The 25,561-nt window shown below is 43.1% G+C and overlaps 1 pseudogene; it reads right to left on the reverse strand.

The window, feature by feature from the left end:
* LOC149311603 (uncharacterized) overlaps nucleotides 1-25,561 on the reverse strand; it is a 119,889-nt pseudogene that overhangs the window by 93,892 nt on the left and 436 nt on the right.

Raw genomic sequence — 25,561 nt, forward strand, 5'->3', positions numbered from 1 at the left:
TCCCCCATCCACTTTTTTTTCCATTAAAAAGAAACTCAAGGTGCTGGCGATACTTCAAACCTCAGTGGCTTGGGACCTTGATACTTATAGGATACTTCTTGTTGTGTGCCTTCAAGTCCTTTCCGACTAATGGCGACCCTAAGGTGACTCTTTCATGGGGTTTTCTTGGCCAGATTTGTTCAGAGGAAGTTTGTCAATGCCTTACCCTGAGGCTGAGAGATTGTGACATGTCCAAGGTCACCCCATGTTTCATGGCTGAGCTGGGTCTCCAGAGTCATAGTCCAACACCTGTCCCTAAATGTTCCTGCTTTAAAACTGAACAAAGCTACACAGAGACATGAGAGAGAGCCTTCTTTGCTGGTGCGACCCATTTTTAGCATGCTTCCCCATTGGAGGCCCAGTTGGCATCAATATTGATTCTTTTAGTTGCCAAATTAAGATATGGCTTTTAATTAAACCCTTTGAGCCTAGTCTTTTTTTCGTCTTTTTCTTTTTAACACGCATGTACCTGGTTTTAACTATTTTAGACTTTCCGACTGTTTTAACTTGGTGATCTCTTTAAACATACAGTGGGCCCTTGGTATCTGCTGGGGTTGTGTTCCAGAACCCCCCATGGATACTAAAAAATCTGTGGTTGCTCAAGTCTCATTAAGTACAATGGATAGTAAAGTTGTGTGCTTCATATAAAATGGCAAAATCAAGCTTTGCTTTTTGCAATTTATATATATTTTTGAATGTTTCCAAGTTGTGGCTGCTTGAATCTGTGAATAAAGAATTTCTGGACATAGAGGGTCAACTTTATGTATGTTTAAATTTGTTTTACCATTTTTACTGGAATTGTTTTAAACTGTCTATATAGTTTTAACTGTATGCACTTTGAGATTTCACAGTTGATAATATAGCTAGCTAGCTAGACAGACAGACAGACAGACAATCCAGATACACACATTGGCCCACCCTACCTGAAGACACCCATGTTAGTCTGTATCCTGATGCTCCCCTGACTTGCGTCCATCTGGCCTGGATGGTATTGGTTGTCTCATTCTGGAGCCAGATGGTTTTCACAGGCAATAGTTTCACTGCAAGAGAAAATTTTTTATAAAATTACGCTGGTGAAGAAATGGATTTCAGCTCTCTACCGACTACAACCACCACTGGACCCACCCACATATTAACCTGGCATTAAGCAAACGCCATCAGTTCATACTGATAGGATGGCATCCTCTTGAGAAGGGGAAGAAAACTTGGGAGATGCTTCAGAAATGAGAAAACCATGCCACAAGGCGTGTGGGAGACTTCATGGGGTTGATGGAAGGGTAGGAGGAGTGCTGTCTATCTCGCCATCCCAAGGGAAGCCTGGTCAAGAGGCTGGTCATAAGAAGGTCAAGACATCCAGCTTCCCCATGACCATCTGAAGACCTACATGACCAGCTAGAATCTGAGTAGAATAGGAATGTGTAGCTTTGAAAGGATGCCATATTAAGGATGGGGCAAGCTTGTTTTCTGCTGCTCCAGAGACTATGACACAGAGCAATGGATTCAAACTGCAGGGAAATAGATTCCACCTCAATATTAGGATGGATGTCCTGATACTAAGAGCTGTTTGATGGTGGAATATGCTGCCTCCAAGTGTGGTGAGATTTCCTTCTTTGGAGGTTTTAAAAAGAGGCTGGAAGGCCATCTGTGGGGAGCACTTGGATTGTGTCTTCTTTCATGGCAGAATGGGGATGGAGTGGGTGGCCCTTGGGATCTCTTCCAACTCAATGATTCGGTTATTCTAGTTTTGTTAGGGCTTGCATTTCTTTTTAACCTTGTCTGCATATGAATGAAGACTGTTTAGAAATTTTGATAGCTTTCCATGCTGTATCTTCATGTTTGCAAAGCAAATGTAAGATTTACTTAATTAGAATGATCTCTAGTCCGACACAGTCTATGGTTAATGCTGCCTGGAGGATTCTGGGGGTTGTAGTCCAAAAAGGGAGCTTCCTTAAGCTCTGCTACTTGCATGGATTTTTAAAGTGTGTCTGGAAAATAACACAAATCAAAGGACTTACACGTTTTGCCTGTTGTTGACACTGGCTGGCTTGGACCTTCTGGGTAGACGGCATAAATGCTGATGGTATAGTCTTTATCCTCCTTCAAGTTATCAAGAAGGTGTGAGGAGACATCGCTGCCCAGAATCTTCTCTGAGGTCATCCCAGTCTTGTTGGCTGCATAAGAGACAGTAGTATAATAAACCACATAAAATATACCACAAAAACAGGCTTCCTCAAAATATCAAGGATGGTCATTATAACATCCAGAGAACTATTATTGGTGGACTCATGCAAATCTGTGGATTCCTGTGTTGGGAGAAGGATGAACTACATGGCCTTTTAGGTACCTTCCAACGCCATGATTTCTAGGAAATATTACAATCTCTCTTTAAAAAAAAAAGTGTGGTCCTGATATTGAGACTTTGTTCCCAACTCATTTCCTAAGAATCCCATATTTTGTTGGGTGGTTACATGCATGGGTGCAACACACATGCCTCTATTTTGTGTCTTTAAAAAAGGGGGTAAGCTTGTCCATTCTTTTATTCATTAAAGCTGGAGTCTCGCAGCAGTCAGCACTGGTATACACAGTGGCAAAAGATCTTGCAAGTAACCCAACCTTCCATGGAACTCCTCATTCAGCTAAGTAATTTCCCCCAAATACTGAGGAGATAACATCATTGTTGGTGGGGACCCCAAGTGCCTCCACCTTTTTGGGTAACAAACCCTAGGCTTTAATCTGACGTTTAAAAGAGTTGTCCAAGATGATGTACTTTAGCCACCAAGAAAAGATTCAATGCATCGGAAAATTCCCTTAGAATTCAAATTAAAATAGATTCACTATCTCAGCACCTGCCACTGATTCCATGAACTAGCTGCTGAAACTGTTAAAGTATAGAGTGTATGAAAATGTTCAGATGTAACAAACTTAGAAATGGTTTTTCACTTTGCAGAAGCCTGGAATTGGCTGCAGCTGGGACTCAAAGCAGCAGGTGATGTCCAAGGTCCCAGTGTGTGCCAGAAGCATGTAGCAAGATGTAAATATACTGTGTCATCTTTGCAAGGGGGAAGATATTCCTAGATGCACAGGAATTTGTACAGGAAGGGGCTGGACAAGGTTGCTGCATGGCAAATGTGTATATAAGCCCAGATGTCCGTTTGTACAGTTTGATGGGGTTTGTAGTCAGTGGATGGTGTTGGTGATTGTTCTCGCGTGTGTCTTTGCAACATATAAACAAAGTGCCTCTACGGAGATAAGCCAGGCTTCGCTGTGCCTTTTATCTGGCAGCTGTTTTCCTGGCATGCTCCAGTAGCTTAACAGTTGTTTGTCTTCACACAAGCTTCCAAGTTTACTCTGCACGCTCACGTTTGCATCAACAGAAACTTCCTAAAATGTTGGCAAACAGGGTCGGTTTTTCACCATACCTGAGTTCAAGAGGTCCATTTAGAGACTTCTATTAGAAAAAAAGGACTCTCCTAACCCTAAAATGGCCCAGATGATGCCCAAAGCATGGTGAAATTGCCCCCACACCTCCCAGGGAAACAGGGGCATTTGGGAGCCAAAAATGAATATTTTGTCTGGTCCTCCAAGTCCCCCTGGCTGGCCAATATGGCTGCTAACCTCTGACAGTTGCCCATCTCTGGACAACAGAGTTGCTTAATATATTCAATTAATCCTCGAAGACAGAAGATTGGATCAAGGAGTTCAGAGGAAAGACTTGACAACATACCAGAAATAAAATTAACTCAGACTTTTAAAAAATTAATCTACCAACTAAAACAATTTAGGTTCAAAGCCTTTGGTGTTTTGCTTCAGACTGTTTTTGATAACTGTCCAAATATCATAAGAAGGAGATGGATTAGGAACTGAAAGAGAAAAAATAGAATATCTTACCTGTGGGTTGTTCAAAAGAAGCCACTGGCTCCTTGCACTAATTCTGCAGACTCTACAGATTAATTCTCTTCCTCGAAGAGGTGTTAAAAATCCTAGACAATGTTCTCTCCAGCCACATAAAGCTCCATTTCCCAGAACAGATGTTCACAAAAAATCCCGCCGAGTCTCAGCTGACTGACTTACATTTAGGGATGTAGATCTTGTAGCCTTCCAGTTTCCCTAATGGGGGAGTCCAAGCGACTCTGAGGCTCGAAAGTCCTTCTTCTATGACCCGGAAATTGGTCACCGGAGGTATGGATGCTTGAAGGCAAGAGGACACAAACATATATAAACTTGCCTGAGTTTCAAGATCGTCAGGGAGGGCTTTCTCCCAGTTCCTTTCTCTAGGTCTTGGTTTAAAGCCCTATATGGCTCAGGTCCAGGTTATCTGAAGGATCAAATTCTCCCTTACAAGCCTGCCCATGTTTTGAGAGCTTCTGTGGGAGGCCATTCTCTCTAAGAGGCACGTCTGGTGGGAACACAAGAGAGGACCTTCTCAGTGGCTGCCCCCAGGCTCTGAAAATCCCTCTCCAGAAAAATTAGACTGGAACCCTCCCTACTCTCTCACCTAAAATGATGATGATGATGATGATGATGATGATGATGATGATGATGATGATGATGATGGAGAAAAAGAAGACAAACCAGAAGCAGAAGTAGAAGCAGAAGCAGAAGCAGAAGCAGAAGAAGCAGGAGGAGGAGGTGGGTGAAGAGGAGAAACAAGAGAAGAGGAAGCAGAAAAAGAAGAACAAGAAGCAGAAGTATCAGGAAAAAGAGGAAAAGCTGAAACAGAAGAAGCAGAAGAGGAACAACAACAACAACAACATTGTGACGGTACTAGCTGTAGAATAGACTCCATCAGAAACTGGTGGACCCTCTTTTGTTGATGACTTTGAACCAAAGGTTGGATGGCCACCTGTCAGGGATGCTTTAGGGGTGATATTCCTCCATCAGCAAGGGACTGGCCTGCCTTGCCCTCAGGATCCCTTCCAACTCTCCACTTCCACAATTGTATGATATAATCGTAATAATCCTAGACCCCATGCCTATGCCATAAAACATACCTTGTGAAATCAGAGTGGCATACAAACATTTGCTGAGCCTTCCATTCAGGGGAATATCTCAAGACGGGATTATAAATCAGACGGACATGTCTGAGAAAGAACAATTTGCTCCCAAGCCTCCCTCAGGCAAAGCAGCTTAAGATGTGCTGAAATCCACACCTCTCCCAACACATCTGCCAACCAGAAGCAGCTACCTCTGAGGCGCAATGCAACACTTCCGATATAGTTTAGTCTGCAGCTGTTGGACGGTGCAAAGAAATTTCCCAAGCAATGTACTGACTTGAAATCCCAGAGCCAGGATTGGGAAGGTGATTATTTTGGATTAAGGTACCTAGAATCTCCCAGTCACAGCAATGCCAGTGTCCTTATTGGTCGGGGAATATGGAGATTTGTAGTCTCTGCTTGGATATGGAAACCCAGTGGGTGATCTTGGGCAAGTCCCATTCTCTCAGCCTCAGAGGAAGATGATGGGAACCCTCCCTCCCAACAAATCTTGTCAAGGAAACTCTGTGATAGATTCACCTTGGGATCATCATAAATCAGAAACAACTTGAGGGAACACAGTAACAACAAGGGCTTTTAAAGGAGCTGTCCAAGGTGTTAACTGAGGTTCAGCATCTCAGATTGCACCTTGGAAGTTCACTGCCCCAAAGACATGGAAACTTCAGCTGCCACCTTTCCATGGCACAAATTCAGAGATTTTGGTCCAAAACACACTGCAGAAATAATCCAGTTGAGAGTGCTTTAATGGCCCTGGCTATGCTATGGAATCCTGGGAACTGTAGCTTATTGTGGCACCAAAGCTCTCTTACAGAAAAGGGTAAATGTCTCACAAAGCTACAATTCCCAGAATTTCCTAGCATTGAGCCAAGGCAGTTAAAGCGGTCTCAAAGTGGATTATTTTTGGAGCGTGTTTTCGACCAAAGAGCCCTTTGAGTTTATCAGCTTGATCTGTTCCCTCTTTCTCCTTCTATCTCAAAATAATAAAATATAATGCAACATAAATTTAAAGACTGCTTTACAATTAACTTAACTGTCAAAACGCCCCCTTTCCAATGTAAATACCACTGAATTAGACTTTTTAAAAAGTATATTAATGATTAATATAATGTGTTAACCTTTTTCTGCTAAGATTCCCATCTCTTGTACCTTATCACACCATCACTGCCTACTTAATATCTCTAATATTTGCATCGGGCAATTAAATATCTGTCCACTTTTATGGAATAAGAATAGCCATAAATCAAACACTTCTGAGTCTGAATCTTGCTTGCTAGTGGTTTGCTGTACCAGTCCTGTCAACAGGAGAGAGCAACTAACTGTGTCTGTCTGTGTGTGTGTGTGTGTGTGTGTGTGTGTTTGTGTGTGTGTAAAACTATCCGGAAGGGTGAGTTTGAAAAGGGCAAACTCACTTGTTTTCCCTTTGACAGTCGCTGGCTCTCTGAGAACATCCGCGTAGACAGCCAAGACGGTGAAGAAATATTTCGTGTTAGGTTTCAGCTCTGTCACCAACACTGTGCTCTTGCTGGCATCCAAAACAATCTGTCATATGCAGCTCATACATACACACAAAAAGGGAAGAGAGCATATGTACACACATGAATACTTTTGCTGGTTTCCTTTCACTGGGGTATCTCAAAACACAAGGAGGATGGAATCCTGATTTTGGGCCCTTTTTGTACTACACAATTACAGCACTATGATTCCACTCTAACTGCCATGGCAACACTTTATGGAATCTTGACTTTTCATATTGCAGATTATGAGATGGACAAAAGTTATGGGAAAGAAGCAGGATGTTCCCGTCATTACCATGCGATTGCAGGAAGATTATCACACAACTTTCTGTGATGTCGCTCTCATCCTGTCCTTCTCTCATCAGTGGAGTAGAATGACCCCATCACTTTTCATTAACAGGAAACTCCCATTAATAAAAAGTGATGGGGCCATTCCATTTCACTGATGGGAGAAGGACAGGATGAGGCGATATTGCAGAACATCATGTGACAATCTTTGCAGCAATGGTGCCGTAGTGACAGGAGCATCCCACTCCTCTCATATCACTTTTGCCCATCTGATATTCTCCATTATCATAGAATCATAGAGTTGGATGGGGTCCCATAAGGCCATTGAGTTCAACCCACTGCTCAATGGAGGATCCCCAGCTAGAGCATCCCAGCAGTTGTCCAGCCTCTTGTTTGAAGATATCTGGAGAAAGAGACCCCATCATCTCTCTAGGTAATTGTTTCCATTGCCGAACCATTCTTACGGTCAAGATGTTCTTTTTTAAGATAACCAGAGAAAGAGACCGCGTCCCCTCTCTAGGTAATTGGTTCTACCTCTAGACCACTCTTACAGTCAAGAAGTTCTTTTTTAAAGATGTCCAGAGAACAAGATCCCACCATCTCTGCAGGTAACTGGTTCCATTGCCAAACCATTCTTATGGTCAAGAAGTTCCTTCTAATGTTCAATGAAAATCTACCCTCCTATAATTTAAAACCATTAGACCTAGTCCTACCCTCTGGGGCATCAGAGAATAAACCGGCACCCTCCCCTCTTTGATAGCAGTTGAGATATTTAGAGAGTGCCATCATTTGTAGTTTGTTTAGACCCTATTGATGTCTGGAAGAGAAATCTAAGTACCCCTCCCTAAACTGTAAATCCCAGGATTCCATAAGATGGAACCATGGCAGCAAAAGGGGAATCATAGTGCCATATCTGTGTGATGTGAAAGGGCTTGGTGTCCCACTCAGGAGAATGTTCCCCCATTCAAGAGAGCCATCAGACTTTGACAACATGATCCTACCAATCGTTGATCCTCTGGAGCAGCTTGGCCAGGAGTTGAGAGTGAATCGAAGAGGACCTGATAGCCAGTCACTTTCCCAGTAGCTGGCGTCCATGTGAGTCTCAGAGAGTTGTGGCTTTGCTCACTGACAATGAGGTCTCGGGGCTTGACTATCTTCTCCACTGCAAGGAAAACAAGGGAAGTCCAGCACTCAAACCACTACACCATGCTGGCTCTCTTCCTGCAATAGTGAGATGCATTTCTAGGCAAACCATGATAGCTATTTCCAAATGTGCATCTATACACATAAATGTTGCTGTTGTTGTATGCCTTCAAGTTGTTTCTGACCTATGGAGACCATATCATGAAGTTTTCATAGCAAGATTTGCCACTGCCTTCTCCTAAGGCAAGAAAGTGTGGCTTGCCCAAATGTACCCATTGGGTTTCCATGATTAAGCAGGAATGTGAACTCAGGACTTCATTCCTACTACCTTTTAAACTGGATTGCAATTCAGTTTGAACCAGTTCAAATTACCCTGGTTCCCATTTAAATCAAGTCACTGAAGCAATTTGGGAAGGGGGGCTATGTGCTAGACCCATTTAACCCACGTCTTTTGACACTGATGTTTTCCGTGTCTTTTTGGATAAATCAATTCTGCACAAGTGTGAACCAGATGTGGGCCGGGATTGATTTAAAATTGTCCTTCAGCCGGTTGGAGTGGGTCCATTTTGAACCGATTCATTCATGAATGTGAACCACAAGTGAGTTATTTTGTAGTGGGAACCATGCTCCGCTATTGAATTGATCCATCGATTTGGATCGCAAACTACTTTTTTTGTAAGTGGGAATGAGGCCCTGGTCTCCTGGAGTCTAGACTTGATCCAATACTCATATCACTACACCAGGTCTCTGGGATGAAGGGGGTTAGATTTATTTAGAAGAGGTTTGCCATTGCCTTTCTCTAAGGCTGAGAGACTATGACTTGCCCCATGTCACCCAGTGAGTTTCTGTGGCTGAGAATCAATTTCCCGAAGTCCTAGTTCAACACTCAGAACACAAAAACAACAAAAAACATAGGGCCACAGTGTATCTCAACCTGCCCCTAGATGGAGAAGATCCATTTCAGTGGACTTATTTGGAGTTAATGGACATCAGTGACGCATCCTTGGACTCACCCTTGGCTCTTGGCTTGGCCGGTCGTGGAGGCTCTGAGGCAGTGATGCAAAGCCTTCTGGAGAGCTTCTGGGAGAGGCTGCCCAGCTGGTGGAAGTCTTGGGCGTAAAGCATGTGCTCCTCTGCAGGGTCCGATGCTAGTTTCCTCAGCTCCTTCCGGTCTGCATTGTTTATCCCTAATGGGAAGAGGGAATGCAATGGAAGAGAGAGCAGAGCATTGCAGGCTCAGGGTTTTTTGGCCACATTTCATCTTTTTTTAAAAAAATCTTTATTTATTAATATAAAAGAAACACTAAACAGATTAACAAATACATATAACTACAAACAAATGCATTACAAAGAGCTACATGAACAAACTCATTGACCACCATAATCAACATTTACCAGTATTGACACACACACACACACACTTACTGAACTTCCATACAGACTTTATTTTGCCTATTTGTGTTAATTCTACGCTGTTGTCTTTCATTTAACCATCTCATTGATTTTGCCCTATAGTTTCCATATTATTACCATCTCATTACTATATATTGATATTAATGTCTTATTAGATTCACTTTTTTAGTATTACTTTATTTTTACCATAATTTCATCTCTGTTATTATTCTACTCTTGTCTTGTCTTTTTCTTTTTTCTTTTCATTTTATGATTTTTTAAAAATCTGTTGATCTTCTCACAAATTGTTTCATTTCATTACCCCTTCCTTCTGCCAGCATTCCAGATGGTCCCCTGGTGGTACCCAAAATGTTCAACCACCCTGGAGTATTGTGAAGACATGATGATAATAATTATTATAGTCTGAGCACCTTGATTTCTACCAAACGTACCGACTGTAAACACGGTGACACCTGCATCCTTAAGGAGCCCGGCTGCCTCCTCGACCGAATCAGAAGATTTGCCATCCGTAATTAAAACGACTACCTGCAATGAAACACAGTTTAATTAAAAATAGCAAAATAAATATGGAGACCTTCCTCTCCCAGATTCCAGATGCTCCATTACATTATTTCCCACTACTCCAGTCTTTGTCCCTTCTCACCTTCCAAAATAACTCTTCTTTGGACACATACAGTTCTTAATGGACTTGTTTAGGATTCACATTTTAGAAACAAATTCTTAAGGTTTCTTCCTTTCTGTACTACATGTCTGCTGATACTTGCCTCTTATGTGTGGGCAAGATAGTTCTGAGAGGGTAATAATCCCTACTTTGAGTATATCCAAATGACACGATTATAGGACTTTGATACCATTTTATCAATGGTGAGGTACTTAGACTTCCTTGCTAGAGCATTTCATTGCAATTCCCCATTTGTTGTGTGCCTTCAACTCAGTTCCAACTTATGGCAACCCCAAGAAGAACCTATAATGAGTTTTCTTAGCAAGATTTGTTCAGAGGAGGTTTCCCATTGCCTTCTGCTGCCAAGAAAATCCCATGAAAATGCCGCTTTAGGATTGCCATAAACTGGAAACACACACACTCATCATCATCATCATCATCATCATGGCATTTTGAGCAGTCTGTGAGATCTCTGGAAGAGCCCAGGGCAGAAAATTGCCCCTTAAACCAAGTGCATTCTCCATCCCAGCACAAACGATGATTTGACAGATGTAAAACTTAGTTAAAAGAGCCAAAATCATCTTATGGCTTGGATGTTGGAGTAGGACTCCAAGAGACCAGTCACTCTCTTTCAACCTTAGAGGAAGTTATTGCCAAACCTCCTCCGAATAAACCCTGTCAAGAAGACTAGGGTCTTTACAAACCTTTTTATGAGAGCCAGCGTGGTGTAATGATTTCAATTTTAGAAGACCAAGGTTCAAATCCTTGCTCAGTCATGGAAACTCACAAGGCAGCGTTGGACAAGTCAACCTCGCTCAGTTTAAAAAGAAGGCAGTGCCAAGCTCTTCTGAATACATCTCAATAAGTATACCTCAGGAGTGTCATAAATCAGAGCTGACTTGGCAGGCACAAGACATGGGCTGCATCCGCACTGCAGAAATAATCCAGTCTGACACCACTTTAACTGTCATGGCTTAAATGCTATGGAATTCTGGGATTTGTACTTTTGTGAGACATTTCACCTTCTTTGTCAGATAGCTCTGATGCCAGAGCAAGCTGCAAACCCCAGGATTCCATAGGATGGAGCCATGACAGTCAAAGTGGCATGAAACTGGATTATTTCTGCAGTGTAGATGCAGCCTTATTGAGGTTATTCCTTTCATTGACTGCAGGTGGAGCCATTGCACTGTTTAAACTCTACTCAGGCCCATCCTGGTTTTTAAAAACCTGAATTTACTCTATTTGGTTTCCAATTTGCTCACCTTTGCTGCATCTCCTCTCAATGCTCCTGTGATGATCATTGTCTCAAGTAGGAAGGAAAAGGCGCTACCCGTTCCACCATCGCCACCTTTGAAGACCAAGTCCCGGACTGCCACCAACACCTCCTCAATGGTGATATAATCCGTCAGGTCAATGCTTATTCTGGTAGTTGCACAGGGAAAAGAAAAGAGAAAATTGTTATCATTTAGAGGTATTCATCAATCACAGATTTGAATAAAATTGCCAACCCTTCATTTGATGAACAGAGCAATAATAATAATAATAATAATAATAATAAATTATTTCTTACCTGCCTCTCCCCAAGGCTCGGAGCAGGGTACAATCAAGATTAAAATACAATACATAACTAAACATGAGTGCCAGTGTGGCATAGTGGGTTGAATGGTGGACTGTGACTCTAGAGAGCAGGGTTAGATTCCCAGTTTGGTCATGAAATCCTCTGGGTTATCTTGGGCAAGTCATCTACTCTCAGCATCATAGAAAGGCAATGGCAGACCTCCTTTGAACAAATCATGCCAAGAAAACACTGAGGACCTTATCACACTAGAGGAATCCCACTAAGAAATGGGATTTAGAGTAGATTTAAAGCAGAAAAAAACCAACAAATGCAGGAGGTTTTTCACACAACGTTTCTGCAAATCAGAAATAACATGAAAATAAAGCAAATGTAAAGGGGACAAAAACAACACCTTTTTAATGTGAAGTCAAAGGCTTTCATGGCTGGCATCCATAGTTTTTGTGGGTTTTTTTGGGCTATGTGGCCATGTTCTAGAAGAGTTTGTTCCTGATGTTTTGCCAGCGTCTGTGGCTGGCATCTTCAGAGACGTTCCAAAAGTAAAAAGGTGTCGTTTTTGTCCCCTTTATGTTCATGTTATTTTCTTGTTATTTCTGGTTAGCAGAAACGTTGTGTGAAAAACCTCCCACATTTGTGGTTTTTTTCTACTTAAGATCTACTTCAAATCCTGTTTCTGAGCTGGTGTGAAAAGGTCCCATAACAGGTTTGCTTTAGGGCTGCTTTAAGTCGGACGTGACTTGAAGGCACACAGCAACAACTAAACTCATACAAACATAAAACACACAAGTTAAAACACATAAACATAAGATTCAACCATTACAAATCATCCAGGCATAAAAAAAAATATACCAATTTAAAATTCATAGTTTAAGATCGATTAGGTAGACTTGCTGGAAGAGAGACTGGTCTTTAATGCTGTTTTAAACGCAGATAGTATATTCAGTTGTCATATCTCTTCCGGCAGGTGATTCCACAGTCTGGGGACAGCTAACAAAAGGGTCCTCTGGGTGACCATTGCCAGTGTAATGTAGTCTAAACTTGTCTAGTCTAGAAAAGACTTAAACTCCAAGCTTGGAAAAATAAATATTAACCATCTATCGTTTGAGATAAGGGCCTAAATACCCTAAAGGTACCAAATCCCATCTGACCTTGGAAGCTAAGCCCAGCTTAGTACTTGGATAGGAGATTGCCAACAGATACCAGGTGCTGTAGGTTATATGTCAGAGGAAGGAACTGGCAAAACTACCTCTAAGCCTTTCTTGCCTAAGGAAACACTATGAAATTCACAGAGTCAGCATAGGTTGACAGCTGACATGAAAGTGGAAACAGACACACATCCCTGAGCTACTGAACTACTCTAAAGCAGGGGTAGGCAACCTTTTTGAGCTGGGGGCCGGGTTGGTGTCCCCCAGACAACGGCGGGGGGGGGGGGGGAGAGCCAAAAATAAATAATTAAATAATTAAATAATATAGGACAACATTTTCAAATGTAGGACACGTTTTTTAAAAAATGGAGGACATGCGAAAAAATTTGCTGGTTTTTTAAAAATGTTAATATAAATGCATGTTTCTTAGGCATGATCAAAATGGAGGACATTTGGGCATTATTCCTAGACAGATGGCAGAAATGTACTTCCCTTTCTGGCCAACCCCCCCCCCCCATTCCAAACAGCACATTTGGGCATTGAACATGGCTTTACTTAAGATGGCCTCTTGCATATTTCAGAGGCTTATTGCATAACCAAACTCTTTGGGTTTCACACTGAACATGGGTTCACATGACTATGCATATTGAACATGTCAAGGTGGTCTCATAAGTGATTTGCCCTTGGTTTCAACTGTACTTCTCAGAAGTGTGTACTTGGTCAAGGGACTGTGGTTTTTCTTCACTGCACATACGTTTATAAAAATCACAGCAACTTACATTGGCCGTGCCTCTGAAGCTGGCTCATATCATCATCACCATCACCATCATCATTGTTAAAACAAAGCAGACCTGTAAAAATGGAATGGAAATCCTCCTCCTCCTGCTGCTCCTGTTCTTCTTCTTCCTCCTCCTTCTCCTGCTCCTTCCTTTCTTCCTCCCTCCTCCTCTTCCTCCTCCTTCCTTCCTCCCTCCTCCTCCTCCTCCCCGCACGCTTCCGCGAGAGGCGAATGCCCCCGCGCGCTTCCGCGAGAGGCCAATGGCCCCACGTGCCTCCGCGAGAGGCCATTGACCTCTTGCACAAGCACGCAGGGCCTTTGCTCCCACTTGCCCGCCGCCAAAGGCCCCGCGCGCTTGTGTGAGAGGCCAATGGCCCCACGAGGCCTTTGGTGGCAGGCAAGGTGCCAGCAATCGGCGGCAGGACCAAGCTGGGGCCGGTCCCAATGGCTCGGCGGGCCGCATGTGGCCAGCAGGCCGTAGGTTGCCGACCCCTGCTCTAAAGGCACCAGATCAGGTCTGATTTGGAATCTAAACAGGGCCAAGCCTGGTTAATACTTGAATGGGGGACTGCCAGTGAATACCAGGTGCTGTAGGCTATATTTGAGAGGAAGGAACTGGCAGAACAACCTCTTATGGGGTCACCAATGGACGACTTGAAGGCACACACATACAGAGGTTCCTAGCCAGAAAGTAAGTCCAGAGTAGAAAGGTACTTTGGCACCACAATGATTGGAAGGGAGGGAGGATGCTAACTATGTAAATAGTTAGATATTCCTCCTGGAATGTCTTTGCAAGTTGCAGGAACAAATCCATGAAGCCTTGGAAATAGTACCAGTTAGGCTGGAGATTTGCACACAGCTCTTTCTTTTGCCCAGTGCTGAACTAACCTAAACCTGGAGAATTTGCATCCTTGTCTCCTGTCTGGAAAGGACCGCTGAGAACTGGAGATCTGGAAACCCTGAGATCTAGTAGCTCAATAGTCCTCCAATGGCTGGCAGTTCCTTGCTGCCACAGTGCACAATACTGGATTAGATGGATAAACAGTCTGCCATGACATGACATGGCACAAAACAGTGTTCATGTCAGCAATTAAAAACTACAAATGTCAATACCATTCCGTGTCAGCTATCAAATGCTAACAAAAATTATACACCATGGCATGTTAACTATCCAAGGAACTGACACCAAATGTCACCACGTATTATCAGATATTAAGCGCCATTTGTGTCATGGCCGTCAAATACTAACAAATGTCAACAGTGAAGTGTCTAATACTGAAACCAGGCATCAGGGCCAGATGCAGAGCTTGGAAAAGTAACTCTTTTTGGATTATAGTTCCCAGAACCCCCAAATCAATGTGGCCACTGATCAGATGCAAATGAAATTTAAACTGACTAAATGTCAAATATAAATACCGGATGTTTGCCAAATATTTAGGTTATGGATCAACATCAGCACAAGAGCTTTGGGATGGTTTGATAGGAGAAAATGCATTTCAGGTCTCCTGTTAAATATGTAGAAGTCAATGGAATTTGGAAATGGAAATGGATCACACAACATATAGCAGCTATTATTGTTGTTATTGTTGTTGTTATTTATATAGTGCCGTAAGTTTACACAGTGCAGTATGTGGTTTAGCTAATTTCTCCTTGTTGGTTGTTGTTTGCCTTCAACTTAACAGTGACTTAGGACCACCCTATCCTAGGGTTCTCTTGGGAAGATTTATTCAGCGGAGGTTCCCATTGCCTTCTTTTTGAACTGAACAACTGGTTTTCCTTGGCTGAGCATGGATTCAAACCTTGGTTTCCCATAGTCCAGCATTCAAATCACTACTCCGCACTGCCTCCTCTGCTGCTGTTATGTGCCTTCATGCTGAACACCAACTTATGACAATCCTTTCCAAGGGCTTTTTGCACAGTTTGACACTGCTTTCACTGCCATGGTTCAATCTCATGGAATCCTGGGGTTTGTAATTTCTTCTGGCCCCAGAGCTTTCTGACAGGGAAGGTTAAATATCTCACAAAATTACAAATCCCAGAATTCCATAACATGGAGCCAGCCATGGCAGTTAAAGTGCTATCAAACGGTATTAATTCTGTGGCGTAGATGGTTGTTGTTTCTGTTGTTATGTGCCTTCAAATTGTTTCCAACTTATGGCAACCCTGTTGTGGGTTTTCTAGGCAAGATTTATTCAGAGGGGGTTTGCCTTGGCCTCTTTGAAGCTGAGATAGTGTGGCTTGGCCAAGGTTACCTAATGGGTTTCCATGTACATTGAGCCCTCCTGGTCTCCAATGTCATAGTTCAACACTGAAATGCTAGCTGCAGTTTAGATGCAGCCTAGGAAAACAATGTCAGGAGCATCAAGAGGCTGGGATGAATCTCTACTGGCCTCACCTTGGTTTATCTCCATAAAGCACCACACCCAGACGAACACCACCCTTTCCCACCATCGCATTTTCAAACGTCCGGATAACGTCATAGATGAAGTCTCTGATCCACTGGAAGTTGCTCTCCCCGATACTCCAGGACTCATCCACGAGGAACAAAATGTCTGCTCTCTCTGCCGCACCACAGGCTGAGGAAAGGGAGGGAAAAAGACATTTGATCATTATACATTTCTGTTACACACCTGCTTTTTCCAAAGCCAGGACTCAAAGCAGTTGGCTGGGACTCATGGTGACTAGGAGCTCACTGTTGAATGGCATAATTTCTAAATACAGTTGGCCCTCCACATTTGCGGATTTGACTTTTGCAGATTTGATTATTCATGGATTTGATTAACATGTTCTTTCTAAGAATTTCTAGGTCCTCCGGTGTGACTCTGTGGTGAACATCCACCAAATCGTGCTGGAGGACCTAAAGATTCCTAGAAACAACACTTCTCTGGGCATTTGTGGGTCTTCCAGCACAATTCTATAGTCAGTCTCTACCTGATGTTGACCACAGACTGGCATTGGTGAACCTAGAGATTCTTAGAAAGGTGTTTGCTCAGGTTAAAAATAAATATGTGTTTTTTCAATTTGTGTCCCTAACCCCATTAAGGTTAGGACAGCATTAGGACAGAACAGCAACCCTGATGACTGATATCACCTAACCCAGCATGCTGTTTTCTACACCACAGTAGCAGCTGATGCTTTGTATGTCATTGTTTGGGAGAGTCTCATTATTCTGAACTTGAGATATTTGGGGTGTTGAATCCCAAGAAAAGCACAACACCTTTCAAACTGAAATTGAAATCCAGAGCAAATCCTCCATGCCACTGCCATGGAAGCTGAACGCTGCAATAGGATAATGCAGATAGAAAAAATTCTGTGTTATCCACACCATGCATTATTTTCTTTGCTGTTGTTGTTTTTGCTGTGTGTCTTCAAGTCATTTCCAACCTATGCCGACTCTAAGGAAACCTATCATGAGGTTTCCTTGGCATGTTTCTTCACAGCAGGGTAGCCATGGCCATCCGCAGAGGCTGAGAGAGTGTGACTTGCCCAAGGTCACCCAGTGGATTTCCATGATTGAGCAAGGATTCGAACTGTGAATCCAGAATCCTAGGTCAACTCTCAAACCCCTACACCATGCTGTCTCCTTTGTTGTTGTTAGATGCCTTCAGGTTGATGCCAACTTATGGTGACCCTCTTCTTGGGTTTTCTTGAGCAGATAAACTCATTGGAGACTTGCCACTGCCTCCCTCTGAGGAGAGTATGTAACTTGTTTGAGGTCACCCAATGGGTTTCCATGGCTGAGAGAGGACTTGAACCTTGGCCTCCTGACATCCTAGTCCAATGCTCAAACCACTACACCATCTTGGCGCTCTCAGGAGTTATCCCTTGTCCTAATTTGAACATGTTCACCCAAATAGCAAGAGTACTGGCATGTCAGCAGTCACCCCAAACAGAAAACCTCTGAGACAGGTGATAACTGTCGACCAGGTAATCGGAAAGAAGGATAACCAGCCCACTACCCTGCAGTTTAATTGAATAGCCCTGTCCTAGAGCTATAACAGCTGGCAGGGAGGTAACCGGCATAATGGGAACATCATTTAAAGCCATGACAAAGTGTTTTCCGGCTCTTCAAGGGTTTAATCTATTTTAATTGGTTTTCACTGTCTGCATGAATGATATTTTATGGACAGAGTCCAGGTGAAATGCCACACAAGCGTGCAGACACACACGAACTATTCCACCAAGAATTGAGTTTTAAAATGTCGTTCTTCTCTCTCCAGTTCTCCCCTTGTTTGATGGGGAAGAGAGGAGGAAAAATCAAAATGCCCCCCTACACCCCACTCTTAAAACAGGTCTTCTCTTCCATTTATTTCCCTATCTGTAATGATCAGGATATGAAATCTCCTGATAATGTATCAGTAGTGACCAGGAGAGCCAATGTGATATAGTGGCTTGAGTATTGGTCTAGGAGACTGAGAGACCCGGGTTCAAATCCTCACTCAGCTGTGGAAACCCACTGGGTGACCTTGAGAAAGTCACACTCTCTCAGCCCAGAGGAAGGCAAAGGTAAACCCCCTCTGAACATATCTTGCCAAGAAAACCCTTGCTGGCATGCTAGGGCCACCTTTGATTCACCTAAAGGCTCACAAAAGAGTAGAGTTGGTCATTCCAGGCAGAAATGAAGTAACTTTCCAGAGACTGCTGGAGGCTTCAATTCCACTGAGGTCCAAACTTTAAACAAGGTATGATATCCAAACCATGGAGCGTGGGAGGTGGAATAAGATGTTGAACCTGGATTGCCTCTTTAAATTTTGGACTAAACCCAGAGAGGATTCAACATCCCCAACAATATGACAACCACCAGATACCACTGATGCCATAAAATGAACTAAAAACCTCCCATTAGGCTGGTGAATCCACTTTGGGACACGGTCCAAAATTTTAAAAAGCTATCAATCAGGTCCCATCTGATCTTGGAAGCCAAGCAAGATGGGTCCTGGTTAGTATTTGGATAGGAGACCCCCAATGAATACCAGATTCTGTAGGTTCTGTTTCAGAGGAAGGAACTGGCAAAACCACCTCTGAGTCTTCCTTGCCTAAGAAACCCCTATGAAACCCATAGCACCACCACAGATCATGGAAGCCATGCCCTATAAGAAGTGACTTAAGGAGCTGGATATGTTTAGCCTGAAGAAGAGAAAGTTAAAGGGTGTCATGATAGTCATGTTTAAATATTTGAAGGGGTGTCATGTTGTGGATGGAACAAGCTTGTTTTCTGCTGCTCCAGTGACTACTAGAACAGGGAGCAGTGGATTCCAGCTACAGAAAATGAGATCCCACCTAAACATCAGGAAGAACTTCCTGATAGTAAGAGCTGTCTAACAGTGGAACATGTTGCTTTGGAAAGTGGTGGCATCTCCTTCTTTGGAGGTTTTCATACAGAGGCTGGATGGCCATCTGTCAGGAGTGCTCAGATAATGTATCATGCATGGCAGCAGGTTGGACTGGATGACCTTTGAGGTCTCTTCCATCTCTGTGATTCCATGATGCCAAGTCAACAGGTGACTTGAAGGCATGTACACAAACACACGCTATAGGAATAAGGAATGGAAGGGCATGTTCACGGACTCCCTTTCCAAATCATTGCATATGCACCAAATATGCACACACACATACAGCCCCAAATATCCAACACCTTGGTCAGTATGTCTTATGCCCACTCAGATTGTTACCCTTCTGCAGCATAACACCAGCTCCAGACAGCTATATTAATCATTAGGGAGATATGATTTTATTTGAGAATTTCCCTGCGCCTCCTAGATTACTCAGTTTCATAAATCAAAAGGTTGCCAGGACACGTCCAGACGCTGATTTATGGCGCTGTTCCCGGCCCTGAATTAAACAGCATTATAGTCGAGTACATTGGCTTAATTGACAGCTGGGGATTTAATATGGGTAAAATCTGTAGCTGGTATTCAAGCATCCCTTTAACCCTTCGGTGGGTTTGTCACAGTTTCAAGCTGCACTCCGTTCAAATACAGGTCCTGGTGGGTTAGTTGGCGTGTGAAACGTTATGCCTGCTGTTGCCAGTCTTGCAGGCCCCCTTACTGTCTTGGGTCCCAGCAGGTTGTGAATCTAAATTATTTAGCAGAATAAAAAGACTGGCACATTTGCATTCGTTTATGTATTTTTAAACTATTTTAAAATATTTACATGACATGTTTGCAAATCAAAAGAATAATTTAAAAAAAAGTTCCAGAGCAATTTGCAGCATTTAAATGAACTGAAATGACTTTTCTGTGTGGCAGCATTTAAATTCTGTGTACCATTCACACAACTTGGACAACTAGACCAGGAACTGGGGAAAATGTGTCCCTGGGACTGCATGGGGCCCCCACTACTGTGTCTGTGGCCCTCAAAGCTCCAGATTCTTCAGCATGTCCTTTTCTTGGCCTAAAAAGAGTAACACAGCTATATCTTTGAATTCCAAGAAAGAGTAAGACAGCTTTTGGCCTTGAGTCCTTCCAGGGAAAATAAAGGCTGCTTGCAATGTAACCTGTGCCCATTTACATGGGAGTAAGTGGCACTGAACACACGAAGGACACTTCATAAAATCACAGAATCACAGAGTTGGAAGAGACCCCAAGGGCCATGCAATCCAACCCCATTCTGCCATGCAGGAAGACACAATCAAAACACTCCTCAAATATGGCCATCCAGCCCCAGATTCCTCCCATTACCTCCGCACTCTGGAGCAACACAGGGCAGTGTCTACAGTTGTGTCCCTCTGTGCCATCCAGCACCACTGTCCCTGGGACAACCCTCTTCCTCTGTGGTTAGAAATGATGTGCTCAGCATTAATCGCATCGCTGGGCACCTTGTGATTTCAGAGGGAGCTCCTTGTACTGTCAGTGGCAGCACAGAGGGACATGTGTGCAAACATCCGTCCAATCACCATGTACAGATGTGAGAGCTGGACAGTGAATAAAATCAACTCCTTTGAGATGTGGTGCTGGAGAAGAGTGCTGAATATACTGCAGATGGCCAAGAAGACAAACAAATGGGTTCTTAAACAGATCCAAGCCTTAAATATCCCTGGAAACCAAGATGATCATATTGAGGCTGTTGTACTTTGACCACATCATGAGAAGTCATGAATCTTTGGATAAGACTATAATGCTAGGAAAGGTAGAAGGTAGCTGAAAGAGAGGAAGACCATGTGCCAGATGTTTAGACTCAGTCAAAGAGACTCTGCAAAACCTGAGCAGAGAGGTAGAGGACAGGGGGTCTTAGAGAGGGCTCATCCATGGGGTCACCATGAGTGCAGATTGACTCAAGGGCAGTTAACAACAGTGTAGTGATTTGAGTGTTCGGACTACAACTCTGGAGACCAGGGTTCCAATCCGCACTCAGCCATGGAAACCGATTGGAGGACCTTACACAAGTCGCACTCTCGCAGGCCCAGAGGGAGGCAACGGCTAACCTCCCTCTGAACAAATCTTACCAAGAAACTCCCATGATAGGGTCACCTTAGTGTTGCCATAAGTGGGAATTGACTTGAAGGCACCCAACTACAAAACAAATGTTTTCAATTGTTTTAATAGGATTAATAGTTTGATTCCATTTTAACATTGGACTTTTGTGTGTTTTTAGCTCTATTGTACTTGTACAGTTCCCAGAGAGAGCCAGTGTAGCATAGTGGTCTGAGTGCTGGACTATCACTCAGGAGACCAGGGTTCGATTCTCCACTTAGCCATGAAACCCACTGTGTCACCTTGGGCCAGTCACACTCTCTCAGCCTCAGAGGAAGGCAAGGGGAAGTCTCCTCTGAATAACTCTTGCCAGAAAAACCCCAAGACAGGTTTGTCTTAGGGTTGCCATAACTTGGAAGTGCCTTGAGGGCACACAACAGCAACAAATAGTTCTCAAAATGCTCCAGCCAGCATGGTGTGTGTGTATTGCAGTCCATTTCCCCCCAAAAAACTCAGCAGGTAGCACACCTACCTTCTTGTAGAGCCAGTGTTTTGTACTGAGCCAGAAGAGCAGCTAGAATAAGACAGATCATGAGAAATGATGTTTTCATCTTCCTATCATAAAATCCCCTCCTGGAACAGGGGCATCATTGAACAGCTTGGAAAGTCCGTTTTCTGCAAGAGAAAAGAAGGGCTTTGTGTGAATCTGTTGCTGGAAAGCTCCCTACAGCTCAGCCAGCACAGTCATGCATTCTTAAATACTCAGAAACCATTTATACTGGAAGCTTCCAAAATATTTGACAACCAGGATTGCCAGGTCAAATGTGAGATGGGATTCCCATAACTTTAATCATAAACCAATCCTGGATCAGGAAAAAGGGTCATAAAGTTCTGTCTGGCAGAACTATGGTGTGTCTCTTTGCTCACCCCCCAAAAATCACCATTCAGCTGCTTCAGTCTCCCCACCATCGCCACTGGTAGGATCCATTTCTAGTATCTGAAGATTTCAGGTTCTTGCTATTTAGTGAAGAGCAAGGAGACATGTGGTGCCTCTACATTGTAGAAATAATGCCATTTGATACCACTTGAACTGCCATGGTGCCATCCTACAGGATCCTGGGATTTGTAGTATTGCGAAGCACCATCACTCTGTGACAGAAATGGTGAAAGACCTTATAAAACTGCAAACCCCAAGTGTCCATAGGATGGAGCTACAGGACATAAAGTGATTTCAAACTGCTTTATTTCTACAGCGTAGAAGTATCCAGCCATGGAGAAGAATCCAGCTCTTTTCCTGTATCTGGATGCACAGCAATAGTGCCACCTTCAGTATGGTGCATCTTGATACAATGGAGGTGAGCGCAGTGTCACCACATGCATGCAGCCCCTCTACTCTTTTGTGACTTCTCAAGCCCTCACAGTCTACAGAAGTCACAGTCATCGTCTTCATTCAGTATCCAACCTGGCAACCCTGCTGACAACAATAATAAATCACGTCATATAAAAACAATACATAAAATCAAGATACAGAATGAACTTTGCCCCAACCCCCCCAGCAGATGATAAATAAAATAAAATAAAATAATTGAGTATAGTACACAGAGAAGACTTGCAAAAATAGGTAAGACTAGCAATGAGACCCTACTGAATCTGACCAAAGTCTTCTCTGATCTTGCACTCTGTGCCCACAGTGGCAAACCAGACAGCTATGCTTATGCTGAAAACTTCATCATGCCTCTAAAATGAAAAATTGTTGGATTATGTCTGACATCAGGTATAATTAGGTCTAACATTGTATAACAGATTAAATCAAGTAATGTGATATGATGTGATGGATGAGGACTCTCTCAGCTGGGCCATGAAACCCCCTGGCTGACCTTGGTCAAGTCACAATCTCTCAGCCTCAGAGGATGGCAATGGCAAACATCCTCTGAAGAAACTTGCCAAGAAAATCTTATGATAGGTTCATCATAGGGTCACCATAAGTTGGAAACAACTTGAAAGCACACAACAACAACAATAACAACAACAACAACAACAACAACAACAACAGTATTGCACATGTGTATAGATCATGTCTAATGTTGGAAGCTAAGTAGGGTCAGCCCGGGTTAGTACTTGGATAGGAGACCTCCAATGAATATCAGGTGCTGTAGGCTATATTTTAGAGGAAAGAACTGGCAAAACAACCTCTTGCCTATAAAATTCATGAGGTCCCCATAAGACAACAGGTGACTTGTAGGCACATATACAGATACACAAACCTATTCATCACTAGAAGGGAATGAATCACATCCATGCTAACTAGAGCTTATATACTCATGTGCTTGGCTCTTGTATAATTTTTTATGCCTTGCCACATGGGCAGCGATGGTTTCCATGTCAAGGAGGTGGAGAGTCCACCCCCAGCTTTAGGCTGAACAGGTAAGCATATTATTCAAGACTATGGGTTCATTTTTTGGATGGTTCTTTCAATGTTTGAAGTAAAACGTAGAATGGATTAATTGTCCCACTGACATGGAAGCCATGGGCCAGCACTGCTCCTCTGCATAGCACTCTGACATACCCAGAGCTCTCAGGGGCATTGCTGCTTAGCCTTTTGAACTCTCTTTATAGGGAGGGAGGGAGGGGAAACTATATTTGTTTCTTCTTTTGTCCATATTCAGGGTATATATTACTACAGGTTGAGTCTCCCTGGAATTACAATATCCCCCCTTCTAACCCCCCCCCCATCCAAAATTGTCCAGATGGGTGGCTGAGAGAGTGACACCTTTCCTTTCTGGTAGTTCAGCATACACAAACTTTGTTTCATGCACAAAATTATTTAAAATGTGTATAAAATTACATTCAGGCTATGTGTATAAGGTGTATATGAAACATAAATGAATTTCATGTTTAGACCTGGATCCCATCTCCAAAATATCTCATTATATATAGGCAAATTAAGAACCAGTGTGATGTAGTGGTTTAAGTACTGGAACAGGGTTCAAATCCTGGCTAGGCCATGGAAAACTACTGGGTGACCTAGAGCAAGTCACACTCTCTCACCCTTAGAGGATAGCAATGACAAACCACATCTGAAGAAACTTGCCAAGAAAACCCTACAGTAGGTTTGCCTTAGGATTGCCATAAGTCAAAAATAACTTGGAGGCACAAAATAACAACAACATAGTCAAATATTCCAAAATCCAAAACACTTCTGGTCCCAAGCATTTTGGATAAGGGAGACTCAACCTGTACCCACTTAGATGACCATTTTTATGAATATGAGGCCAAGATGTGCTCTCTGACTCACAAACATTTATGCTGCAATAAATTTTGAGGGTACTACAGCACCCTTTAGCACTTTAGTTCCCATCAGATGCCAAACAAATGGAAAAGGGGTGAGGGGAGGACAATTTAAACTTACAAAAATAAAAAGAGTAATCCAATGGGGAAAGGAACCAGTCCATCTGTACAGAAAGGCTGTACAGATGGCATCTCAGCAATGCCCTTGATCTTTTATTGCTCCTTGCAAACAGTTATTGGGGACAGCTTTCCCCTTGTTTTTATGGGGTCCTGTAAAATTCACCCTGTCACCCCATATAATGTTGTGCCTCTGATCTCCCATACGGGAAGACTTTTGGCTTGTGGGCGAATGTGTTGCCGGTGGCAGATAAACTTCGGCTATGCAAGAACAGAGCCAGGATTTAGAACTTGACAAAGTCTCATTAAAAACTCATTTAAAGGGGGGGGGGGGGTCCACTGCAGGAGGCAAAAGAAGCAGAAACTGAGGAGCATCCAGTGGAAGCCACAGAAGAAACCTGAAGAAATGTCTCAGGATGCCCAAGATGCACATTTTATTATTTAAAGAAAGTGTTATGCATTTGTAGGTGTGTATACTCCCAGAGACTTCCTCAGGAGACAATATATTGAGGGGGGGGGGGAATGAGGAGGATAAGGATGAGCAACATCCTACATCACCATCTATGTTTTGTAACTTTATGGATGTGTGCCTCTGCTCAGTGATACAACAAAACAGAACAGTGGTCTTTGAACAACAGCAACAACCACCTATGAAGCAAAATTGGAAAGTAAAATAGCAGAACTGGAATATATCCACAAACTCCAGCCCATCCACAGTGGGTTGAACAGAGACAATGGTGTCATGACACACTTTGTTGTTGTGTGCCTTCAAATTGTTTCCAACTTATATCTACCTTCAGGGAAACCTACAATGGGGGTTTCTTGGCAAGATTTGTTTGGAGGAGAATTCAAAGAGATAGCCATGTTAGTCTGTAGAATCAGTGAAGAAGTAGACTGAAGTCTACGAAAGCTCATGCTGCCAACATCTTTCTTTCAGTCTCAAAGGTGTTACAAGATTTCTCCACATACTTGTTCAGCGGTGGTTTGCTATTGCCTTCTCCTGAGGCTGAGAGTGTGTGACTTGCCCAAGGTATCCCAGTGGGTTTCATGGCTAAGCGGGGAATTGAACCCTGGTCTCCATAGTTATAGTTTAACACTCAAACCACTGTGCCAGGCTGGCTCCCTTCACACTCCACACATTATAACACTAGCTAACCTCCCATCCTCATGAGCTCTCTCTTGGCCAGTTCATC

The sequence above is a fragment of the Sceloporus occidentalis genome, unplaced genomic scaffold (genome assembly GCF_023333645.1).
Source record: "Sceloporus occidentalis isolate IW3139 unplaced genomic scaffold, rSceOcc1.0.p SCAF_5, whole genome shotgun sequence".
Lineage (NCBI taxonomy): Eukaryota > Metazoa > Chordata > Lepidosauria > Squamata > Phrynosomatidae > Sceloporus > Sceloporus occidentalis.